The sequence below is a fragment of the Heterocephalus glaber genome, unplaced genomic scaffold (assembly GCF_053883595.1).
Source record: "Heterocephalus glaber isolate CG9 unplaced genomic scaffold, H.glaber_assembly_v1.0 deba00000818, whole genome shotgun sequence".
Taxonomy (NCBI): domain Eukaryota; kingdom Metazoa; phylum Chordata; class Mammalia; order Rodentia; family Bathyergidae; genus Heterocephalus; species Heterocephalus glaber.
The window spans coordinates 410,880-433,970 of record NW_028258164.1 but is presented as its reverse complement, the minus strand read 5'-3'; the positions used below and the strand labels follow the sequence as shown (position 1 = coordinate 433,970).

At 35.4% G+C, this 23,091-nt stretch overlaps 1 protein-coding gene across 5 annotated transcripts in view; it reads right to left on the bottom strand.

The window, feature by feature from the left end:
- The window catches only part of Kcnq5 (potassium voltage-gated channel subfamily Q member 5), a 478,936-nt gene that overhangs the window by 346,179 nt on the left and 109,666 nt on the right, over positions 1–23,091 (bottom strand). The window contains exon 1 of one of the 5 annotated variants that reach the window (XM_087207740.1): positions 6,802–11,499. The exons of the other annotated variants lie outside the window; for them this stretch is intronic. The gene's annotated coding sequence lies outside the window, so the exon portion shown is untranslated. Of the gene's footprint in view, positions 1–6,801; positions 11,500–23,091 lie in introns of those variants that run through there. 5 annotated transcript variants of the gene reach the window in all.

The window sequence follows — 23,091 nt, the reverse complement described above, 5'->3', positions numbered from 1 at the left end:
AATGTGTACCTGAGTTACTCATAGCATGACTATATTGCATGCACTTATGTTTCCTTCTGTTAGTGTGTAATTTGATAGTTCACAGCTTGGGATGATATGGATACTGTCACTTTCAGAATTCAGGTAAATGACTCATAGTGAACACACAGACATATTCACGTTGTTTTTTTTTTTTTTTGCTTAAATTCTTTTATTGGTGCATTTTAGGTATACGATATATTTACATTTACCATTGGGTGCTTATACCTCTACATGATGTATCTTGGCTCTTATTTTTTCTCCATTTCCTGTGCTCCCTTCACTCCCTCCACCCTTCCCTATTAACAAAGACTTTGTTTCCATTTTTTCCTTTTCTCATAATTTTTCCTTTCCCTTCATATTTATGTTGATTTTTATAGCAAAGAACAAAATTGCTGGATCATAGAGTACAACTAAGATCATTTCAAGTACACAAGAGGATTTTCCAGAGGGGCTGTTCCTGCCTAGGGGATGAAAATTCTATTTTTTCTACATTCTTGATAACACTTTGAATCATCTGCCTTTTTAATTTGTGGATACTGTGGTATGCAATTGAAATTTTATTTTTAATTTTCAATATAACTATTTAGGATGAAAAAATTTTTACAGTTTTTTGGCCACTTGGATATTATCTTACATAGAGCCTCTTTTGTGAAAATACATTCATATTTTCTTGCTCTCTTTCTTTATTGGGTTGGCTTTCTTTTCTTATCTATGTGTAGGATATGTGTGGGAGGATGTTTAATATATTCTGGATATGAATCCCTTGTTGAATATCTTTTTTTTAACATAGTCAACTCTGTGGATTACCTTTTCATAATACCATTTTTTCAAGGTAGTGAAGACAATTTATTTAAAAGGGTTTTATTTGTACATATTTGTGATACATAATGAATATATTCACGGTGGGGAATTGGTACATAATGATATTGCATATTAGTTCTTTATACTTCTCCTCCACAATGTCTTAACAATGTCTTCTGGTGAATGAATATTAAAAAATTAATGTAATTTATGAAATTTTGTTTTTGATTATCACCCTTTATTTTCAGTTTATGAAAAACTTTGCTCACTCCAGGTCAGACGATGTTCTAAAAAAGGGGTTGCAAACTTTGGCCTATAAGCTAACTCCAGAGCCACCTGCTTTTGTAAGTAAAGTTTCATGAGAGCACAAGCAGATCGCTCTTTCACATACTGCTTATGACTTGCTTCTGTGCTACCATGGCAGAAAGTTGAGTAATTGCAACATCAACTGTATGATCTGCAAAGCCTAAAATATCTACTATTTAGTCCTTAAGAAAAGTTTGCCAACCTTGATTTTAGAAGGGTTATTTTCACTTTTACACTTGAATTTGCAACTCATCTAAAACACATTTTAGTGTATGTTTTAATGGGAGTAAAGATTTGTTGCTTTCTCATAAGGCCTTCCCACTGACCTTATAGCTTCTACTTGGAAAATAACTCTTTTCCCATTGTACCACAATGCTTCTTTGTCATAAATAAGGTGACCAATATGTGTCTGGGAGCTCTGTCCTGTTCCATTGATTTATTACTATCTATCCTTCTACCGAGATTGTACTGTCTTAAATGCTACTGCTTTATAATAGGGTTTACCAGTCCTATGTAAATCCACCAGACAACGTTCATTCTTCTTAGTCCTTTACATTTCCAGATGAATTTTAGAAAGTTAAAAATCAATTTTGCTAAATATCTTAATTGTTAGGGAAACAGAATAACTGGATTCCATTTTAAAATATATTTTTCATATATTAAAAGAATGCTCCAAAGTAAATGATGAGTTTAAAATTTTAAAAATTTAGAGAGTGAACAGTATCTGCAAAATATTATTTTTGTTTATTAAATTTAATATTTTGTTTTAAAAGGTGTAACATTGATAAGATAAAATCCAGACAATCTGTGACACTGACATAAAAGGTGTTTTTGGAAACTCAGTTCAATTTTAAAATTTCCTGCTGAAAATTCTTAAAGTAACCATTGCAATTTCAGTGTGGTAAGGATATAGGTATTACGTTTCAATAGAGACAAGCTTCTCTGTTTAGCCTCAGAGCGCCTAAGATACCCCCAAACATTTCTCATCTGGGCCATACTGATTTTTTTTCTGAGGTCTCTTTTAAAAGCAATGTCTTCTAGCCTACACAACAGGCAGCAGTTGGCAGGTTAATAGAGTAAGGATGCTTTATGCTATATGCTTTATGCTTTTCCATAAATCTAATGATACTTAGTGGTGCTTTTTTATTATATAACATATTAAAAAGCATAGTATTTTTCTACTGGTCTCATTATATACTTTTAACAATGTGGAGGGAGGCAGGTAAGGGATTGTCAATATCCTGGCGTGCTAAAACTGGCAAAATACCCATGTCTTTGGTTTTATTGTTTTGTGAAATAAGACCTTGCTGTCGCTCAGGCTGGCCTTGAGCAGTCCATATAGCCCAAGCTGGCCTCAAACTCACCATCCTCCTGATCCAAGTGCTAGGACCACAGGTGTTCACCACCACACCCAGAAATGCCTATGTCTTCACAGAAAAAATTTTCAGTTCTATAAAGCCAGGTTTATCAGAAAATTTTTTTTGCTACTTAGCATATAAAACCATGTAACTATTTACAATGAATTATGCACAAATGTTATAAACTGGTATCCACTTGCTAAAAATTAGTTAAGAAGTCTTTTCAACAATTAGCTTTAAAAAAAACAATTAGCTTTAAGATTTTCTTCATGGCAATTTGTCATAAAATAGATTATTACAGGCTAATTCCATGACTGGAATTTTAGGTCCACATTAGAATTTTATGTATGATCTTTTACATTAACATACTATCTGTAGTGCATATTTGAATAGATTTATACCACTGAAAATATAGATATATCAGAAAAACTATAGCTCAAGATAAAGAACTCACTAATTTAGGGGCAAATCATATAGAACAATATATTTCACAAACAGAATAACAAAGACACCAAATTAGTGAAAAGTCTGCATCATAAAAGATGCAAAACAAGTTCTTATTCTAAGAAAAAAGATCTCAACTTTTTGGAGTTACGAATCATTTTAGAATTTGCTATACAATATGGATTACCTTCCCAGAAAAAATACACAAAACCACATTTTTTGCATATAATAATTTAGAGATGTTCAAAGTCCTTGTTTATTACCCATTAAGTACTCTATCCATACACAGATCCTACCCTCTTCTCCTTTGTATCCTTCTTTCTTGCTTCTCTTTTCTCAGGAACGATTAAATAGATCTCCTATCTAAATTACATGTCTTATTTTAGTGAAGCCTGAAAAACAAGGTCTTATTAATAAATTGTTTTGCCCAAGCAACTTTTATTGACATGTATTTAAAGTATTCAACATGATGTTTTGATATATATATCCTTAGTGAAAAGGCTAGTATAGTTGAGTAGTTTAGCATATCTACATAATTACTCACATAATTACTGTGTGTGTGAAAAGCATCTGAATATGAAAATGTGTTCACCGTTCTAACACAAATCAAAACCACAATAATCTGTCACCTTACACCTGCCAGGATGGCTATTACATAAAAGACAAGAAATAGCAAGCGTTGGCAAGAGTGTAGATATAAGGTAATTATGTTGGTAAGAATGTAGAAACCATTTAAAAATGACTGAAAATACTTTGGTTTCCTAACAGACTGGGACTCTTCCCATTCTTTAAGTCCTTCATTAAAAATAAACTTAATTCAAAGTCAAAGTATATTAATTGTTGTTGTCTTGAATTAGAATAAATGAAAAACTCTTCCTCTTCTGTGACTGTGAATGCTTACTTGGGTTTTAAGATCTGTTTCTATCTGTCAACCTTCCCACCATCCCTATCCAGTCCAGACTAACACCTGCATGCAACCAGCAAAGCTTTTCTCCTCTCCTCTCGCTCGTTTTTCCAGGAAGTTTTCCACTCATTCATCTATTCCTCCTCTGGGAATGTAGACTTCTTTCAACACACCCTATTTATTCCATTCTTTGATTAAAACCGCCTGCCCGGTCTCACTTTTAGTCTGAGGGTCTCCTGAGGGCTGAGGAGATTTCACATTCATCTATAAGTATAAATCTTGATATCGTGTTTTACACATTAGGGATCAATAAGAATTTATGGATGAATAAATCAACAAAAGAATCCTTCCTGGAGTGGTATATTTGTTTTGATAAAGCCCTTCACGGGCTATTATTATTAATTTTTGATTGTATACAAAATGGAGCCCTTAAGTACCTATGTTTAGTCTGTCAGCTTAGCCTATAATATTCTTATGGAAGTGTTAAATGAATCTTAAAAACAGGCCAAGAATTATAATACCTAAATCTATATGAAATACTAAATCCTAAAATCCTAAAAATATGGAAAATGAAATCAACTCATATATATATAAAATGATCCCTTCTACTTGAAACAATTAACTTTATAAAGAATGTTGCTGACTTAAAAGTAATTCAGATTATCTTACATATTCTATTTTTAAAAATAAAACTTGTTTTGCTGATTAAAATATTTAGTGTACTGTATTTTATTCCTTTCAGAGGTGATAATTAGCTTTCTTTATTTCCTTCAGATCTTTGAAGTAAATCTACTTGTCAGGCCATCCGTGAAATTTATCATAGTCATCAACTGACACTCAAGGTCTATTGTAGTTTCGATCTGGACTGTCCCCCCCCAGATTCTCAAGCATTCAGAGATGAGGCTTCTGGAAGGTGGTTGGACCATGGGGCACTGTATTCATTGGTGGATTCATCCCCTGGTCAGTTCAGCAGCATGTCACTGGGGTCCTGACCTGGAAGTAGATCTCCCTCCCAGGCTCTCTGCTTCCTTGCTGCCATGACGCAAGCAGCTGGCCTGGTGTCCCCAGAGTTAGTACTTTGTCTCCATAGCTAGGTCTACTTGTCCTCTGCTTCTTTTCCCATTTCTTTCATTTTTGGATTATTGATAACAACATGATTTCTCCTGGCATATGTACCAACACTTTCGGAATTTACTCTTCCCCAAAGAACTTTAAGTCAAATGAGCCATTACAATTCATTTTTCAGCTCTCTCATTTGATTGTTCTCAACCTGCTGCTTGAGATGGCACTGAGAAGGCATCCCTGCTGCTGCCTCTGCTTACAGATTTACAAGTTTCACTGGTTGTGGTTTTGAAAACTTGGGCCTACTCTAGGTAAGACGTCTCCAGGAGGATGTGAAAGAGGGTACAGCACCTGTCAGCACAGTGCCTAAAAATAGATTTTACATAATCTGGCTGATTTCCCACTTCAATCAAATTAACAGCTGCTGAGTCCTTTGCATTTCCAAAGTATGTTGAACCTTTTATTCTAATTTCCTATCTTGAAATCAACTCAGAAAAATACATTGTTTTAACTTCTTGTCCCTTATACAAATTATTTTCAAAGTATGTCAAGGAATTTCTGCAAGCACACAATTGCATTGTACTGGGAGTTTTCCTTCCATATAGTAGGAATAATGGGCAATTTGCAGTGTCCAGAACATGACCATGCAGCCATTCTGCACATTTCTTTCAGAAATTCCCAGCAGTCAGGCCAATGTTTCCCAACACTGGGTGCATGGGGAATTGGCTGGAGACATTTAAAAGCATCACCCTCAGGTTGTCCTTCAGAGATCCTGATTCAATAGGTCAGGGGGTGGAGTTTCTACACTGGCATTTTATTTAAAGCTTCCCATTTGATTCAAAAAATGGCAAAATAACACATAACCTATCACATTTCCAATGTAGCTATGATTTTGCGTTTGAATCTATCCTTCTATCAGACAACCTAAAACGCAACTTTTGTATTTCCATCATGTGCATGGCATTCAATGTAACACCACTCATTATATTCTCATGCTACTTTCAAAAAACCAAAATTGATTTTGAGAAGTTGAACAAAATTGAGAATATATGCATTTGTTCTCAGAGATTAGTATGACACAGTACTTTACAATTATTTAATTCTGTTGTATGATTTTACTGGTGGCTTGTCCTTTTGTTACAGCTTGTATCTAGATGCAACCCCGCCCAAGCCTCACGGGGTCACAGTTGAGATTTTTCAGAGGAGGCTGGATCTAGGGTTTGTGTTGCTGGGATCAACAAGGTGATGTTGGGATTGATTCACAGTTCGATGCTAGGATTAAGGGTATGAGTGCTACACTCCCTAAGGGCAGGCAATCTTCGTAAGATACAAGAGGCAGAAAGAGCTGTGGTGTGGCTTGTCGCTTGCTTATTGCTGCTGCTTATCTTCTGCAATGCCCCTCTGCCATGCCACCCTGCCTTGGAGCCAGCCAACTATGAATTGAAACCTCTACAGACTGTGAGCCAAATAAGCCTTCCCACCTATAACATTCGTTGTAGAGTATTTTGTCTCAGCAACAAGAAAAGTAACTAAGACACCTTTTATGACTACTGCCTGAGTGGAACAATGAAAAGGAAAATATTGTGGGAGAATATGCAAGGAGTTCTATCGCAGGGACAGGGATAAGGAAACTGGCTATTTGGGGAGTGATTCTTTTCCACATAATGAGATGCTCCTCTCTTCTCCTCCAAGAATTGAGTGCAACACACACACACACACACACACACGCATGCACACGCAACTTTTTTTTTTGGTACCGAGGATCAAACTCGGGAACTTATGCTGTGTGTGAGGCAGGCAGCGAAACCACTGAGCTAAATCCCCAGCCCAAGCAATGTGTTTTTTAAAAGAAGACAGACATGAAGAAGCCCACTAATCTTCATGAGTTAGACTGCAATATGATACCTGGAGCTGTCACTGTTTTTCCTCCTGAAGGGTGGGTCTCATTCTCAGAAAGTTTGCTCTGGTAATTATCTTCTATCTCTTTGTAGCATCAATTAATCTCTCTGTACTAGAATGATCACATCAGACCACAAAGCACCTCTAAAAGAAAAATAACAGTATAAAAATAGCTTGCTTTTCTCTTTGTAGGGGATAACATTTTTATTGAGCTATAATTAATATATCCATAAAGTTACCCATTTCAAATGTACAGTTAAATGGTTTTTCAGATACTCAGAGTGGTGCAAGCAGCACTGTGGTCCATTGTAGAACAGTTTCATCATGCCCAAGAGAAATCCTGTACCTTTCACAGGGACTCTTCCTTTCCTCTTAGCCATTCCCCTGCCATTGCTCCAGGCAACCATTTACCTCCTTTCTATATCTACAGATTGGCTTATTCTGCATATTTCGCACAAAAGTACAGTCAGACAATCTGTGACTTAGAGTATTTTCAAGACTCATCCATGCTGCAGCAGATATTAGTACTTCATTCCTTTTTATTGCTAAATAATATGCCACATTTATTTATCCACTCATCCTCTAATGAACATTTGAGTTGTTTCCACTTTCCTGGCTCTTATGAATAATGCTAATTTAAACATTTATGCTCAAGTTTTTGTGCGGACATATATCCTATGTTTTCATTAATCATATATGTAAAATATATATATATATATATATATATGAGGAGAATTGCTGAATTTTACAGTAGCACATTTAAGACTTTTAAGGAGCTGCAAAACTAATTTTCAAGGTTACTGTACCATTTTATATTCCCACCAGTATGTAGAAAAGTTCCAGTCTCTCCATGTCCTCTCCAACACTTGTCATCATCTGTCTTTTAATGTTATAACAATCCTAATTGGGATCAAGCTGTATCGTATTGTAGGTTTTGTTTCCCTTTCCTTAATGGCTAATAAAGTAATATTTTATGTACTTATTAGTCACAATATCTAACAGTAAGTAAGGAAGGAAATGAAATATTTTATCTTTTTTGGAGAAATGTCTACTCTGATACTGTACTTGCTTTTTAAGTTGGCTTTTCCTTTAATTATTGAAATGCAGTATAATTCCGGTTACAACTCTTACCAGATACATAGCAGGTTATTTTGCCATTCTGCTGGTTCTTTCACTTTCTAGATGGTGTCTTTTAAGCACAAAAGTTTGTAATTTTGATAAAATCCAAATTACCTGTCTTTTCTTCTATTACTTATATTTGTAGGGTCAAAGATTAGAAAGTTTTTGCCAAATCCTCAGTCATAGCTATTTAACCCTGTGTTTTCTTTTAAAAGTGTAATAGTTTTAGTTTCTAGATCTAGGTTTTGATTCATTTTGGCTTAATGTTTGTATGTTGTATGAGGCAAGGGTCAACTTCACTGTTTGGCATATGGCTTCCAGTTATCCTAGTATCATTGCCTAATGGTTAATTATCTCCGTCTTGGTTTTAAATTCCTATTTCATAACAATAAGTTCCTTTGCATGTGTGACTGACATCTCAAATTTAACACGGCAGAAAGGAACTCATGATGCCTCTTCTATAAACACACACTGTTCCTCCTCTCATCCCAGCTTAGTGAGTGACACAATTATCCACTCAATTGTTGAAGTCAACAATTTATCCTTGATTGTTTCCTTTCCCTGATGGAACAGCAGGTTATTTTATCTCAATCTTTAAAACATATCCTAAATGTGTAATCTTATCTCATCTTTTCTACCTACTTTAACTTTTTAAGTGATTTCCTCAAATTCCATGGCTTTAAATCCCAACTGAATTTTGTGATAATCTACACTGATACCTCTAGATTCATCTTCTATCCTAAACACCAGCTTTATATACACAATTGTTCACCAAACAACTCCTCTTGAATATTTAATAGCTGACTTATATTTAATATGTCTAAAAGCAAACATTTAATCCTCAACTCTTCCTTACTGTCCCTAACATACCATCCTTTCCAGTTTCCATTTTCAAGACGTGGCACCTCCTTTTGATTATTCAAGACAAAATCCTTGGAATCTTCTCGGCTCCTTACTCTCACACTCAATATCCAGTTCATTAGCAAATCCTGCAGGTTCTGCCTTCAACTTCTGCTCAGAGTATGGCCACTTGTTACCACTTTTGTGGCTACCAATCTAGGTCAGCCCATTATCCTCTCCTGGATGGTTACTCCAACAGCTTCCAAATGGGTCCTTCAGCTTCCCATTATTCTTAACTATTTTCATATAGCAGTTAGACTCTTTTAAAACTATAGATCAGACCAAGTCACTCCCCATCCAAAACTCTTCAATGGCTTCTCATAAAATTTAAAACAAAAAGTCAAAATCTTTATCATGGCCTACCCAATCCTGGATGATGTGGCCCCAGTTTGGCTGCCAGACCACAATGCTTGCTCCTTGCCTCTCATTCAACTGTGCTCCAAACATCATCCTGTCCCCAGGCCTTCTTGCTGTCCTTGAGTGCTTGTTCCTCCAGATAACTACAATGTTACTGCCTCACTTAGGTCTGGCCAGAGGTCTTCCCTGAGCAGCCTATCTAAAAGTAGCTCCATCACTGTTCTTTTCCCTTAATCATCTGTATCTCCAACCAATCAGAAAAAACACAACAGCAAGTTCTTTGCTTTTGATTCTTGCTGCATTCCTAGTACCAAGAACAAATTTTGGCACATAGACTATTAGATATTTGTCAAATGAATGAATGAGTGAAGAAATGGATGTCCTTACTACAAAGATCCTAGTCAAGCAACTATGGTCTCTTGCCTGAATTCAATAATCTCTTAACAATTCTTCCAGTTTCCACTTGTGCCTCCAACAGTCTAACCTCCATAGGGGAGGTAGCATTTTGTAAACATATATCAGATCAAGTCACTATCCTATTCAAAACTTTCCAGTGGCAACTCCTTATGCTTACAACCCAACCTGTGGCATAGGAAGGCTGATGTGAGCTATGCCCTAAGCCTCTGCCTATGTATTGCTTCTTCACTCCCCCTGACCAGTGCACTCCAGCAACACTGACCCTTAGGTACCACGAGCTCACTCTTATAACAGGACCTATTTTTTTTGTAGCTGGTCTTTCCTCATGGAACATTCTTGATAGTCTTCACAGGACTAGTGTATCTTTGTTAGGTAAACTTAGGCCTAAACATGACCTCATCAGAAGAGAATTTCCTAGATCCCTGGTACAGACACCAGTCATTTTGACTCATGATTCTGTTTTGTTTCTCTGCACAGACCTTATCTTGGTCGATATTCCTCTGATTTGTTAAGGGTTGGTTGTCTACAACCCTTATCCACCAGCCTCACCAATAAACCCTAGAACATAATCTCGAAGGGGTCAGGGACTGTGCTTTCCATATTTAGAACAGGACCCCTAGCGCTTTCTATAGTAGTGGGCATATGATGGCTTAGCATTTATCTATTGCATCTAATAGTTTATACCCTTTCACTTTATCTGATCCCAAACACCAATTTCTGGCTAAAGGGCTACAGAAAATATTCTGATAAAGTTTGACAGAGGTTTTTCTTCATTGCTTGTTTTGATTTTTGTTTTTGTCATCCTAAATGAGCATGATTTTTAATTGGGCTTAATTTTCCACTTAAACTAGCGGCTTATTTCCTCGTGATTAGAATTCACATATTGGCAGTATTTTCTCAGTGTTCTGAGTATGACCTTGGAAGCTATGGCCTTTCTAGTGAATTGGCTTACTTAGATGTTCTTTCTTTCTTCGAGGTACCTATTATCAAAATAGTAAACATAAGACCTCACCCTTACACAATAACTTCGAGTGTACAGTTATTTTCTAATAGTGAGCTCTGGATCTGTTCAGAAAACTCATTTTCATTAGAGCTGCATACTGAGATGGAAACAAGTGAAAAGAGATGAAGTGACCTTCCCAAGAGCACAGAACAAGCCAGAATTCAAGTCAGTTTTTTTTTTTCAGCCCCAAATGTCTTATTCTTTCTACAACAGCACATGAGCACTAAAGGGAATGCTGTATTTGGAAACCATGGAACTTTAAAACTGTCCTTCCAAGAATATTCCTGCCTGTAGGCAGCCTCACTCCTCACTTGTAGCACCTTAATTAGGATACCGCGGAATTGAAAGAACACTCTTGCCAGAGCCCTCCTTGGGATGGAAATTACAATAGTGCTTAGACTTGAAAGGAACACCTTTCTGCTGATAGCACGATTTCTTTCAGTACTAAAGTAACAGAATTGCAATAATTCACATGGTAAGCATTCAGATATGAAGACACTTGACATGAGACAATAAAAGTCACTGAGCGGGACCTGTAACTGACACTTTATTGCATTTATTCAAAGGAAAGATTTACTGAGAAACACTGGAAATTTGCAAACTTTTGGGAAAGAATATGACAGGAGATGAGTATATGTGTGGGAGAAAGACGAAAAATAAGTTCTTGAACCTGTAATTTTAACTCCCACGCTGTTTCTTTCAAATGTCTACACAGATAGTGTTTATATTAACTCATCCCTTCGAGGCCAACACATCCTGGCTGTGAGGCTATTAAGCCCGTTTAAAAAATAATTAATGTACATTTAATGTATGGTTAATTAATATTCTTCCATGTGTTATGGAAATGACATGCCCAGGGCCTAGGGCATGAGGACTTTTTTTTAAAAAAAGAAATAAGAAGATATATAATTATATAAAAGTGAATTTTTATGTTTATAATAAGTAAATAATATATTATATTGTTCACGATTTATGGTAAACTAAAATTAACCATTAAGAAACAGATTTGTATTGTTACAGGGAAAAAGATCTGATTTAAGAGAATAGATTAAGACTATAACTGTACAGGTTTTGTGTGTATTTTTATTTCAAGCAACACTAAAATGGTTCAGTTCTGCCCAATTAACTTTCATATCTTGGGAAGATGACACTAACACTTAAATTAGATTTAAATTACAAAAATACAGCAATTTTACAGAAAAAAAATATACTTTAGTTAAAATGGATGAATGTAATATACTTAAGTAATTCATACAACAGAGAAGCAATGTGATTCAAATACAGTAGTAGCTAACCATGTGTATTATTACACATTTAATCATGACACAGTGTCTTTCCTCTTCTTACTTGGATAATAGGTTGGGTTTATTCTAATATCTAGGAAATATTTCCTAACTTGAGATGTTTTTCTAAAGTAACTTTCTGGTAGACGACAACCATACCAAGTGTTTGGTCACAATTCACCACCTTTTTGTTCTGAATTTTTCAAAATTCTTCAGCGTTAAGCCTTGTGAATTATTGTGAAAGCTGATGCCTGATTAAAATAATACATCATAAGATCTAATAAACTGTGAAGGATCTAAATTAAAATATCTATTGTGGCCGGCTGTGGTAGGCCATTCCCATAATTCCGGTACTCTAGGAGGCAGAGGCAAGTGGATCACAAGTTCCAGCCCAGCAGTGCTAAACTCACTAGTACTCAAGGGAAAACAACTTAAACGTATCCTGGCTGGTTGATGGCAAAGCTGATTTTCAAATACACTTCCAAGTAATTTCAAGGCCTGTGCTTTTTATGCTGTGTTTCCCCTCCTCAGCTTCCTATAATTACTCACAAAAAAAATGCACCAATAGTTTTCAGTTTGAAACGTTAATAACAAAAATGAAGAAAGCATTATTTCCTGACTTTGATATCCTACACTTCATTTTCCCACAAACGTTTAATGTGATTTTTAAAAGTCTCCATATATGGAACCTGTGTGGACGTTTCAGGTTGGCTGGCTTGCCCTACTAGTGTTCCCTTAGGTGACAGTGAGGTCTCCTGCAGGTGCCATGAACCAGAAAAATGTTTGCTGGACACGTGGCGGACTCAGCCCTACTGAGGAGGGGTGTGTGTGCATGTGTGTGTATATGTGCATCTGTGTGGCAGGGATAGATTCACAGCTTTCTGTGCACAGCTCTGTTGGTCTTGACAGAAGAAAACCAGGCCTTTTTAGCACTTAGCCCTGGAGCTTGCAAATGTGATTTGGAGATCTTGGTGACATTTTTTTTTTTAACAGTGATCTTAAAAAACATGTTAGAGTTGGTAGGGTGGTAGAGGGTAGGCAGTGACAAAGCAAAAGAATACTGAAAAGGGAAGCAATCAAAATCAATGGGTATCACAGAAGAAGTCTCAGATTTTCTTTGTGATGAGGAATAATCAGGATAGTTCCCAATGCTTTACACAGAGCAAGTGTTCAATGTATCTTTGTTGGATAGATTCTGCAAAAATGATTATTGGAAACAAAGAGTTTGAGATAAATGTCATCAGCCTTTCAAAGTGAGGCAGAGAGGACTAAGTCCAAATCCAAATCTTTAGAACTAATTTCTAGAAACCGTGAAGTCAATTGAGTTTAATGGGGATGATGATAGTTAAACAATAGAAATCTTAACTATGTAGCAGTAGAAGTGTTAGGTCATATTCTTTTTAACTTTTCTTTTTTTGAAACAGAATCTCATTATGTAGTTCAAGCTGGCCTTGAATTCACTGTATAGCCCAGGCTGGCCTCAAACTCACAGCGATCCTCCTGACTCAGCCTACCAAATGCTGGGATTCCAAGCATGCACCACCACATCTGACCTTGTTATTAACTTTTTGAGGAACCACGAAATGTTTTCCACAGCAGCTATACCATTTTACATTTCCATCAGCCATGCAGGGTTCCAGTTTCTCCATTTCCTTTTTTTTTTTTTGGTGGCAGGAGATAGCCATCATAATGAGTGTAAAATGGTATTTTATTGTAGTTCTGATTTGCATTTTCCTAATGGTGTTGAGTATGTCACCGTAATGGTTTTTGGTTATTTGTATATCTTCTTTGAAGAAAGTCTATTCATATCCTTTGGCCATTTCTGAATTGGGTTGTTTTTTTCTTGTTGGACTGTAGGAGTTCTTTACGTATACTGGATATTAATCCTTTATCAGAATATGATTTGCAAATACTTTCTCCCATTCTGTGGATTGCCTGTTCACTCTCTTGATGGTATCCTTTGGTGTACATATTTTTTAAAATTTTGAAGTCCAGTGTTTTATTTTTCTTTTACTACCCATGGTTTCAATGTCATACTTAAGCAGCCATTGCCAAATTCAAGGCCATAAAGGCTTCCTCCATGTTTTCTTTTAAGAATTTTATAGTATTAGCTCTTAAAGGAACACACATTCTTACTTCTGTCTCTCCTGATGGTTCTTCCCAGATAAAATCAATTTTTGCTTCTTTGCCTCGAGGATCCTCCTCTCCCTTGGGCCCAGTTTCTGCCTCCATGAAGTTCAGGGCCAAGTCAACTGGACTGGACTGTCCGGGTGCGGGACACGGGTCCAGGGCTGACGGACTCTGCCCACGGCCTCTCTGGAGGCCACGTCCAGGCCGAGCGCCTGAAGTGGGCGGCGCGGCAGGCTTTGGCGGTACGAGCACCCTTGATCTTGGTGACTTCTGCTTATCAAAGCTTGTTCCTAGCCACTACTACTGATAATTGGGAATAAGAATACCTAAAAAGTAGTTCCATCGTGTATTTTGTGAGCTGTGATATTTTAGGGTTATTTATCTCAGTCCTTACTTAAAAATGTAAATACTGATGCAGTTACTGCAAAATACCTTTTAGAAATATGGGTTAAATAATGTTAACCACCTGAAGAAATGAAATGACTCACGAAAAATAATTATATTATTTTGTAATTATAAAATAATTATAAAAATTATGGCTTTATACACCTTTATATTACAATTATTAAATCTGATTTATATGGAAGGATTTTATAGGTTATGCAATTAACCACGTACATGTGTTAATGGGCATTTATAATGAGGCTTAGACAACATATTAAAAAGAAAACAAAGGGGAAATAATAAGATAAAAAAATAAAGCTATCAAATTTAAATGGCTGTCAATTAGTCATTAAATTAGCCATAATATTTATATTGAAACTTGTATGGAAAATACTTCTTTAATTTTACTTTATTACTTTTGTAATTTAAAACATACTTAAGTTAGCCTTATTCTCATATAAAAGGTTAATTATAACAACTAGTTATTTTGTTAAAAATACCTTTCCAAAAAGTGATAAAATTCTGAGAAAAAAACAAACTGATCTTTCTTGACTCTTATATTCCATTTGAAAGTGAAGAAAATAAGACTGCCCAGGGGTTAACTTTACAATGCAAAATTCCAGGCTGATCTTATACCCTTCAATTCTTTTCAATTCCTCAGAATTGACAAATATATTCAAAAACAGGCATATCCCACAATGAGAAAATATAATGGAGGGAGACTGCTGTCTCTGATAAATACATGGGACTGACAACATTAAAAACTAGTTATAAACTGACACAAATGAGAAGAATAAGCACAGAATGTGAAACACAAGTGGCATATATTTCTTTTTTCTACAAGGCTTTGCTTGTGAAAATTTTGAATTAAACACAGACAGTGCTGTACTCCCTCCCCACACACACTTGAGACAGGCAGACCAGATAAGCAGGTGCCTTTAGCTTTCAGCAGCTCACCAGGTTTTACATGAAAGAAATTGGGTAGAAGTCATTTGACCAATAACTGGTGAAAAATAATACCCCCCCCTTCTAGCCCACAGGGTTTCCATGGGAATCCTGTCTATATTGGCTTTGGCAGATCTCGTGGCTATTTTTAGAGGATCTGAAAGCGACTAAGACTGCCTTTCACTTTTATTCCAAAGCTGAACTGTATCTACGTTTACCAACCCTCTCACCCCACGCACACTGTGCATATATCCGCATACTCAGGAAAAACCAATTGTATTCAGCTTCAACTTGGGTGCTGTTCAAAATCAAAAGCCAAGTCGCTGGGTCTTTTCTCACATTGTTCAGGTGCTGACAAGCCTGTCTTTTTAATTAGCTCTAATTGCTCTTAAAACTTTACCCAGGAGACCTTGTTACACTATTAGACCTAAATCTGGAATATTAATGCTGCTCTTCCAACTGCAGTCTTTCCTGGTACAGCATGAATTGCTGGACTTGGTTTATTATTTAAAGTTACCGAGTATAGACAAGGTCCAACAGCCACACACCCTCCCTGTGAGAGCAGGCCAGTCATCCAGAGAGGGGCTTCTTTCTCCATTCTACGAGATTTTTGCTCAGAGGAGCTCTGGTTATCCTGGGGCAGAAGTGCTGAGTCTTTCAAATGTGCTGTTCAGTAATAGCTGTGTTTTTTCTTCTTTCACTCTTTTAGTAAGGCCTGTCCTACTTGCACATCTTATCTACTTTCTTCCCTTTTTTTCTCACTATAGATGTCTCTTTTGAAAAAAAAAGATGAAAATGTATAAATATGCACAATTGTGATGCTTTAACCTTTTATTTATACTAGTCTTCTTTAGTTCTTTAATAGGACTATAAAACAGTTAAACGTCACTTTTTGACAACATTTAATACTATCTGTGGTATGTTTAGCACGACAGTTTCCCTTCTGGGGAGAAGCCATTTCTAGAGAATTGCTTCATCAATGGGACCTATTATATTTTCATCTAAATCATATTTTGAAAATAAAAGGATCTTAAACTGGTACTGTATTACATTAACTGGGAGGCAGGATTATCTACTCGTAAGAGTACGTCCTCCATTTATGCACAAGTAAAATCTGGGCAATGTTTCTACTAGAAACAATTATTCTAGAATGCTCTGTTACATGATCATTATTTTGTTGGGAATCAAATAAAAACAGAAAGAGACAGCTTGTTATAGTGTGAATCTGAACTTACATGATGTCCTCCTTTACCTTTAGCCAAAATCGACATGAACTGATCATTCTTTCCTCTGCTAAAACAATTTTTTGCCTATAACAGGAATGAGATAGGAAATTCTTTCACTAAGTTTTATGTATTTTGACCTTATCTGAGAGCTCCAAAAATTTACAGGTCAGAGTATTTGCAATTAGACCTCACCTCTTCATATCTCCAAAGAAGAGTTATCAAGGAAGTCATTTATCTCCTCAGGTTTTGCATTCTGTGTAACTTTGGTCACCGAGTAGTGGGATTGTGGCTGGAAGACCAGGCTTTAAAAATAATAAGCATCACATATGCTTCTGACTTTCTTTTTTTTTCCTTTTTTTTTGGTACCAGGGACCAAGCTCGGGACCTTGCACTTGTGAAGCAGGTGACAGAACCACTCAGCTAAATCCCCTGCCCTGACTTTCTTTTGCTTGTGAGGTTTTTTGTCCAATTCAAAGTTACTGAGTGCCAAAGATCTTTCCTCACTTTGTATACTTCTATTCTCAGTGGATTCTATCTCATAATTATTCATGTTGAAATTCCTGCCCATTTTGAGTGATATTAATAAGCATTTCTTGTAATAGATCTTCAATCCTTTCCTTATAAATTTAGGTTGCAATCAAGTTAGAAAGAATTGTGAAAAATACCTTAACTGGCATTTCTTGTTCTTATAGACACACAGTTTAAATATTTTACAATGAAACTAATGGAAATATAAGTTAAAAAAACAATGAAAAATGCATAACCTAAATAATTGAGCACATTCAAAGATGATTTTTAGACAGCGAAGAAATATATACAGCAAAAAATGAAAACTATGAGCCAACATCCCTGATGAACATAGATGCAAAAATACTCAACAAAGTACTAGCAAATTAAATTCAACACTATATACAAAAGATCACGCACCACCACCAAGTTGGTTTCATTCCAGGGCTGCCTGGATAGTTCAATATTTACAAATCAGTAAATGTAAGGCATTATATAAACAGAATGAAGGATAAAAATCACAGTATCATCTCAATAGATACAGAAAAAGCTTTTGATAAGACTCAATATCTCTTCATTATAAAATCCCTGAAGGAATTAGGTATAGAAGGATCATACCTCAATATAATAAGACATATATATATATATATATATATATATATATATATATATATAAAAACCAAACTCATAGCCAACATTGCATTGAATGGGAAAAAACTGAAAACATGGCCTCTAAGATTAGGAATAAGACTATACTAGACTGAAAGCCACTGAGAACAGACACTATGCTATTGCAGTCTGTATCTGGCAAATACATTTTTTAAAAATTTGTTTATGCAGTCCTGGGATGAAACCCAGGGCCTTATATATTCTAGGCAAGTATTCTACCTCTGAGCCATATACCTAGACCAATATTTCCTGAATCACTCTAACTCAAACATAAAACTCCTCAAATTCCAAAAAAGGTCATTGGCTTAGAACTTTGTAATTATTTTCTTTATTAATTTTCTTTTGTTTGTAGAAATGGATTGAATCAGGTGTTCTTTTCCTAACTATATTAATTTCTTCATGGTAGAAAAATTTAAAAAGTAAAATAAAAGCCTGTGAATGAAGACTGTATATGCTTTCCTTAGAAGATGCCTTAAATGCATGCTGATAAGGTGATATGATGTGAATAGCTCTTTCCTCCAGTTCCTGGGGCGGTCAACTATACATCATCTCTCACTCACTGTTGCTATGATTCCAGCTGATTCACATTTTTTTCAGGGGCTAATATGTGAGCACACTACATGAAGAACTCAATGTGAACAATCTGCTACAGTCTACCCGGGTTCTTTCTGCATTAATCTATATATAATTTGAATTTCTTCACAATATTTGATCATAGCATAAATAAAAGCAAAATTATCTCCCCAGCACCAACATTATTTTTACTTTTAAAATGGTACATTACATTCCACACGTTTGGAAGACAGCTTTTACTACATGGAATCTTGCCTTATTCTGATTTAATACTATATAACAATTTTAAGAGAATCTTGAAATTTTGGTGTTTTTGTACACAGTTTAGATTCAAAAGGATTAAAAAGAATGACTGAGAGTAATAGATTTACTTCTGTTAAGTATGCCTAGGTCAATTGCTTGAGTACATATGAATAAAGAATGAGTATGTTCCAGACTTATGGGTTCCATAACTTGGCTCTTAACCTTATGTATAACATGCATAGGAATGAAAGCCAATAAAATGTGATAGGTATTTAGATCACAAGGTTCACTTTGTCCTTCCATCACCTCCACGCCTCCCAATGTTACTGTTTTCTGCGAAAAGATTTTAATGCTTATACAGAAATAGACCTTTTGAGTCATGATAATCTCTCTAAAAAAACAAGCCCTACAAGTTATTGCAAGGCTACATACAGCCGTCTGTGTAATTAACAATTAAGATCATGCTAGATACCATGGGGCTCTACAGGCTGCACTTTAAAATATAAAATATATAAAAAATATATATAAAAGTTCCGAAATGTTTCAATCCATTTCAAATCCAAAATTAGCTAACACTTGTATTTGTTTTTTTTTTTTTTTTTAAAAAAAAGGAGATACAAAAAAAGAACATAGCGGGCTGGGGATTTAGCTCAGATTTAGCCTGCTCCGCAAGCGCAGGGACCGGAAATCGATCCCCAGTACAAAAAAAAAGGTTATAGAAAGACACAAGAATGTTGTCCCCTTAAATAATGACCAAAAGCCAGAAGATACACAAAATGACAACGATCTTCTCCCCTTAGGAAGATAAGAGGCAAGGCAACAATAAACTAAATCCTTAAGAGTGGCAAACTCTTCAAAAAGGACACACAAACTATTTAATCTTTGGTAAAACATAGGTAGATGGAGGGGCCCTCTAACTAATGGGTAGAAAAAAGGCAGCTAAATTCTCATGAGTCTATGAAGGGGAGTCCATGCTGATTCCCAGGCTCTTTCCCATGGGCCTCCGCCAGGATGCTCATCAGAAAGAGAGCAAGGATCCAGAGCAAAGTTCCTCCAGTGGCAAGTGACTGGTTGCTGCTGCAGGAGGAAGCCAGAGACCTACAGCGCAAGAAAATTCTTAAGACATAATAATGCTTATGACACCAGATGGAAATTCAGAGCTACACCCAGAAATGAACAGCACTGAACATGGTAGTAAAAAAGCAAGATATAAAAGACGTTTTTCTTACTTGCAATGACTTGAAAGATTAACTGTATGAAGCAAACATAGCGACAATGTATTTTAAGACTGAAAACACAGAAGTAGAATGGGTAATAGCAAAGTGGGAAGAAAGAATGAATGGAACTTGTGTTGCAACGTTCTTTTTCTATAGATGAAATATTAAAAAATTAGTTCACCATAGACTGTGACAGTTAAAGATTTATACAGTAAACCACAGAACTACTAATTTTTAAAAAAACTAAACAGTAATAGGTCAAAATAGGGATAAAATGGAAGAATGAAAAATATTTAATTAATCTAAAGATTAAAGAAAGAGGGGCCAGGGATTTAGCTCAGTGGTTCTGCCACCTGCCTTGCAATTCTGAATTCAATCCCCAGTACAAAAAAAAAGATTAAAAAAAGAAAAAGTGTTAAGGAACACATGAAATCAATACAATTAGCAATTATAGATCGAAAGAAATCATATAAATATGATTTCTCACATCAAACTACCAGTTTAATCTAACGAAAAATCTAAAATATTGTATTCAGTCACTTGACATATTTAGGAGACATTCACTTTTTAATAGTCATTACTGCATGTCTGTGATACATAATGTTACATTTATTGTGGGGTTGGGATACACATGACAAATCAATTCTTTTTACAGCCCCTCTCCCCCTACCCCATCTCGTGGTCTCTTTCCCATTTGCCAAAGATCTATCTCCCTGTTTCCTAAAGTTGAGATATTTGTAGGAAAATGGATGCACCCGAAACCATGAAGTGAAATAAATCGGACACACAGCTTACATATCTCATCATTTCTTTTATATGGGAAACCCTAAGAATAAATAGAGACTTTTCTTTTAAAATGACCTAAATAAATGAAACTCACTAAATATATATTAAAAGAATGGAGGTGGAAGGCTTGAACAATAAATGTCTTTTCTATAGACTATATCACCAGGTACACTATTTTAGGCAAATTACACAATTGTATCATCGTTGCAGCTTTGTTTAATAAGACAAAAAATTAGTCTGTGTGACAAATGAATTGAGCTTTAAATTATTTATCTATTTAATTCAAAGCATTTTAACTTCAAGTTTTTTCTCTTTTCTTTTATGAAAAAATAAAACAAAATCTCATAACAAAATAATAAATGAATCACAATAGTTGATATACTGTGTATCATTATCTTTAAAGCAGCTACTCAGAGTATAAGACATAAACCAGAAAGATTCTTACAAAAAAGAAACAGAAAAAATACAAAACTTTCTTTTCAATGAACTAAGATAAACTAGTAGTATAAGGGAAACAAATTACTATATACATTAAAATAATTTTGAAAAATGGAACATATAATTTGGAGAAATATTTGAACTTCTCCCTACTTCCTATTTATCTCTCTTCTATGTTACTCTTTCTTCATGTCTATATATATTGTTTTTAATATAAGAGAAACTGGGAGATATTTGAGCTTGTATATCTGACTTACTTCATTTAACATATGTTCCCAAATTGCATCTAATTACCTAAAAATGCCTCAAGTTTATCTTTCTTTGTGGAAGCCTAGTACTCCATTGTGTATGAATGCCACATTTTCTTTATCTATTCATTTGTTGAGGTATATATACACTATTTCCAAGATGTAGCTATTATAAATTGTGCTGCTAAGAACATAGGCATGCAGATGTCCTGTAGTATGATAATTTTAACTCTTTGGGGAAGATACCTAGAAGGGGGATAGTTGGGGTCAAATGGAATTTCTATTTTTAATTGTAAATAGAACCATATTTGGGCAACTTACATTTTGAAGTGTCAGTATTGTGAATTTTTAAATCTAGTGAACATGAAAAGTTATTTTGTATCCATTTGAAAATTCAACTATCTTTCTACAAAACTAATTCTTTTTTATAGCTCAATCTGTAACCCAAATCTACTGTTGTTTATAAAATTAATAAACCCCCAAGGGCACTGATAATCTGATGAGAGTTCTCTTGAGTAAATTTTAAGTAGTTATGTACTCACAATCTATGTTTTGAAATACGAGATTTCCTTATCCCAAAACTAAATCTCAGGCTAGGGATGTAGTTCAGTATTATTGCGCTTGCTTAGCAGGATCAAGGCCCTGGGTTTGAGCCTCAGCATTGCAAAAAACAAAACAAAAAACCATGACAACAACAACTACAAAAAACCCCAGAAAAAAACCCCTACCACTTGAAAAATAAATCTCAAAGTGATACTGAAGTTGGTTTCTAGAAAACCTTTACTTACAAAGTGCAGAGATTACTAATTCTAGGGCATTCTTGTATTCTGTGTAAAAGTAGTGCATTTCAACTCACAAAACACTCTTTTAGTAAATCCACTTGGGAGTGTCTTCCAAGGTTTGCCAGGGACTCATGCTGTGAACAGGTTATTTATTTTTTTTGTCTCTTAAGTTTTCTCATTTACAAAAAGTATATAAAATTTGCCATGTGCCGTTTTGGATAGCATTCTAATACCAAGATATACAGGTCAGGGTTTTCTGAAATTCAAACTCCATGTTACTTGCATTTCAATTAAAATTATAAGCATGGAAGTGATTATAGGTTTTAGACACCCTCCCCCAGCTTTGACAGTGTTGTCATTGTAATTATAATTTGGCCCCTGAACAGCGAGAAGTACGTCCCTGACAGGCTACATTAATTTATATGTTTGCTTTGAATTAGAAAAATGCATCTGAAGAAATAAAGATTCTATGAAAAAGAAAAACCAAATGACCCAATGGTATGTCAAAACAACCCCAAGTTGATTACATAAATGGAAATAAAAATATTTTTTAAAAATATTGTCCATGGCTGTTCAAGACAGGATTATTCCCAGTCTGGGCTATTTGTGCCTTGTATTTTTCCATCCACCTACCTGTGGTTGGACCATTTCCCTGCCCATATTTTGTGGAATGGAAAGCAGAGCATGGCAGGAGAAATTAAATGTGATGAAGCTCAAATCCTTCTTTTTGGCTATTTTTGAGCAATTGGGGGAAGTAGTTCACAGTGAGATTTAACAGCAGTTATATTAACGAGTTCAATTTGTTTACATTTTTCCATGAACATGGATAGCTGATGGTTAAGTGACCAGTCAATGGAAGCTGAAAACATATTTCTGAATGAGAATAATTGCTAACCTCAACTAAAATATAAACAGCAAAGATGCCTTGTAACCAGGTGGCTTTAAAATGTACATACAAATCGCTTTCTCCAATTGGCTGGATACACTGGTACTGTATTTGGTCTGAATTTTAGCAGAACTTCAATCTAAATACCAGAGCAAGGACTTGCCTTGAAATGAAAATGCTCTG